The sequence below is a fragment of the Leopardus geoffroyi genome, chromosome X (genome assembly GCF_018350155.1).
Source record: "Leopardus geoffroyi isolate Oge1 chromosome X, O.geoffroyi_Oge1_pat1.0, whole genome shotgun sequence".
Taxonomy (NCBI): Eukaryota; Metazoa; Chordata; class Mammalia; order Carnivora; family Felidae; genus Leopardus; species Leopardus geoffroyi.
In genome coordinates, this window is record NC_059343.1 from 126591131 (window position 1) to 126595015 (window position 3885).

Genomic DNA, 3885 nt, shown 5'->3' on the forward strand with positions numbered 1-3885 from the left:
GAAGGCATTTCTGCTGAGACTTGAATGAGGAAGAGGAGGAAGAGGAGGCCACCACCACAGGAAGTTCTTGGGGTGGGTTGTCCCACACAGAAGCGGAGGGAAGGCAGAGGCCACAGATGGGAAAGAGCTGGGTATGGTGCTCTGGGGCCAGCTGATAAGGCCAACGAATCAGGAGTTTGGTGAGAGGTGCTGGGGGTGGGTGGTATGGGAAGAAGAAGACCATAAGAGGAGGCCAGCTCCCGGGGGGTGGGGGTGGGGCAAAGGGGGCTTTTGGCCAGGGAAGGGACTTTGGAGTTTCCTTAGTCTAAAGAGATGGGGAGCCACAGGGAGGACTTGTCACTGGGGAGGAGCATGGTCTGGTGCTGTTGCAGAGAGTTTGCCCTGGCTTCCCTGTGGGTGGGAGTGAAGTAGAAAGAGAGGCCAGAGTGGAGGCTGGGAGAGCAGGAGACCATGGAGACGTGGAGAGGGCCAGCAGTCATCGATTAAAGTGGATAAAATCCCACATTGGGTTAGATTGGGCGTAAGGAACAAAGGAGAGGGGAGAAAGAATCCTGGCATCTTTGCTGGAGCAACCAGGTGGAAGGTGGAGCCCTTGGGGGAATCCCGGGGAAGAAGCAAGTGTGTCGAGGAGGATGAAATGCTCCTGTTTGGACATCTTCATCCTGCAATTCCCATGGGGCATCCAAGCGTGCAGTTTGATGAGGACATGAGGAGCTCAGGGAAGGGGGTCCCACCCAGAGACAAAACATTTGGAGCCATCAGCGGGCAGATGGTCCCTCGGATGAGAGGACTTTGGGCGAGAATGGCGTTGGAGGCACCAAAGGTCCTGGGGCTGAGGCTGGGAGCCCACCTCCACCGCACTGAACTCAAGCAAAGGAGAAGGAGGAGGGAGTTCCAACGATGGGCAGGCAGGGAGGGAGGAGATTAGCCCAAAGGTGGGGGCTTACAGAAGCTGAGAAAGGAAAAGGTTGTGAGAAGGAAGGAGGGTCAACTGTGCTGAGAGGTGGAGCAAAATGAGGGCTGAAAGGTGACAAAGGAAAAGTAGTCAAGGCATCACAGTCCAGCCCCAGCGGGGGAGGGAGGGAGTAATGGGCACCCCAAGGTAGAGCCAGACAGTCCTGGACTTGGAGTCAGCAGGTATGGAAGGAAGGAGAGTAGGAAGAGACGAGGCTGAAAACAGAGGGAAGGAATTGACAGTCGGTCTGCAGGCCAGCTGGCTGGCTGGGGACACGGGACCCATGTATGTTCCCACGGGAGCACCCTCTCTGAGGAAGGACCCCAGATAAATCATGGCAGAAACCAAGAAAGAGGACAATGTGGGGTGCGAGCCATGGCAGGGCTAACACCAAGGTTTGGTGGACAGAAATTCTCACTGTGGGTGTTTAGAGCAGCAGTTCACCTGTATTAGGAGAGGCTGTCTTGGCCCTCAGCGGGGAGAAGGGGAGGGGGTCCACACACGAGGCCGACTGGGAAAGCTGGTTTGTGACAGAACACTCGTGCTTCTTCATTTACCCAGCATTTACCACCTGAGAGACAGGAAAGTCGGGAGAGTAAGACCATATGGGCCAGTCAAGCTCCCACTATGAGACCAACTCCAATGTGGCCTGTTTCTGGGCGATGGGTGAGTGTAGAAAAAAATGAGAGTGCCTTTGCCCTTGATGCTAGGAACTTTCTCCCAGTAACAGGCCAATGAGGCTTCTCAGCAGTGGGGAGGAAATGAGCAAAGGAGATTCACAGAAGAGGAACTGGGAATGGCCAACACACTTGTGCAAGGATGCCCAACCTCACTGCCGACCAGGGAAATGCAAGGCCCACAGTAATGAGGTAGCACTTCTCCCCATGGGAGTGGGCAAGTGGTCAAGGCTGGACAAGACCAAAGGCTGCTCAGGCTGTGGGGGCACACAGGACCACACCTATGCTGCTGGTGGGAGTGAACACAGGTTCAGCCACTCATGGGAGATAACAGATTAGCAACACCTGGCCATGGCTTTGATGGGCACAGCCCAAGTCCCAGAAAAACCACTTCTTGGCGTACGTTCCAGAGCCTGTCAGGCCGACAGCGGCTAAGACAGGCATGCGTGGGGTGCTGGTGGCAGCAGTGTCTGTAACAGTCAAAGACTGGGAACAGTGTGAACGCCCATCCACAGGGTCATAGACAAATAAACCAGGGCTGTGATTCAACAAGGAGCATGAGTGAGCTGGACACTCAGGAAAACCTTGACCGGTATAGCTTGAGTGTGAAAGGCAAGTCACGGAAGAGGATGTCTGGCCAGATGCCAGGCAGGCAAGGAAAGAGAAGCCAACAGCGCCGGTTGGGAACCTGTCTGCCATCTGACCGGTGGAGAGGCTGTCCACATGGCCCCAGACTCCCATGACAGGATGGGTGCAAGGTGGCGAGGCCCAGAGGGGCTGGCACTCCATTTTGAGTTGTGGCAGCACTGCCTTGGTACAGTGACTAGCCTAGGTAGCAAAGGAAAGGGGAAGGATCTGTAGAAGAAGACTGACTCGGGGCCAGACAGAGGTCTCTGGGGAGGCACAACACCCATGCTGCCCTCAGGGGCCAAGAGAGCAGATGTCTCAGAGCTCATTAGGCTGGCGAGAGCACAGGGGGGCAGGGGACACATCCAGCGCTTCACGCCCAGCCCACTGGCTCTCCTGTACACACCCTCAGGTAGAGACCCCAGTTCTGTCCCTCCACTGAGGCCCAGAGAAGGGGCAATGACTTGCCCAAGGACACATGGTAAGATACAGGCCCAAGGGGTTGAGCTCTAAGTAGCAGAAGCCCGTTCTTGGGATTGGGACATGAAGTGAGCAAAACAGGAAAGTCCTTGACACCCTCCTTGGGGCAGGGCCCTGGCACTGGGGCAGCGACGCATCTTGGCCCGTCGTGTGCCCACAGCGGCCACGGCCCCCGCGCGAGTATGGGGACTGCTGACCCCCGGTTGCGGTGGTGTGTGCGAGCGCTCATGTGCGCAGGTGGCATCTATTCCACGTAGTAGCACCCGGACGAAGTGCTTCTCGCCTAGCTGGGACAGGACCCGTTCTGGGTGGAGTGGACGAGGGGCGGAAACAGGTGAAGGAGCCCCAGAACGCGCCCCCATCCCGCGCTCCACCCATGCCAGAATGCAGCGCTGGCGGGCGCATCTCGGGCCTGCCCAGCGGCTCTCTGGTGGGCACCCGGGGATATGGACCCCTCGCCAGGCTGACGCCCCCGAGAGCATGTTCCGGGAGGGGCGGGAGGTGGGCAGGGTTGGGTCTAGGATGGGGGCACTGGCTCTCGGGTCCCCAGGGTCCCCACCTGTGCCAGCGCCCCCTCGGGGGCGGGGGAAGGAGCAGGTGACGTCACGCGCGGTCCCGGGGTGCCCGCGGCGGTGGCCACAGCCTGGCCGCGTGACCCGCGCGCGCCAATGGCCCGGCGGTCTCCGGGGCGACGCGGAGGGTCCGCGCTCCGCCGCCGCTGCGCCCCCGCCCCGAGTCCGCACTGCAGAGAGTGGTGGCGAGCAGGCGCCGGCGCGCTAGCCCACGTGCCGCGCTGAGAGAGGGACAGGGAGAGGAAGAAGGAGAGGGAGTGAGAGGCAGCCAGGAAAAGAGGGGCGCACGACCCCGCTGCCGCTCGGCGCAGCCCCTGCGCCCCACCTGCTGGGACCTCGACGAGGAAGGACCCCGACCCAGAGGAAGGTAGGTACCAGAACCGGGGAGGGTGCGCTCAGCCCTCCGGGAGACCCGCCCGCCCGCCGCCCGCCCTCCGCCCGCCCCAGTAGGACTGCGGCAGCCCGCGGGGGCGAGAGGGACGCGGTGGGGAGGGGGCCGTGGCCCCGGCGGGCGGGTGGAAGGCGGGGCAGGGGTCTAGCCTGGGCTGCAAAGGTACCGCCCCGAGGGAGGAGG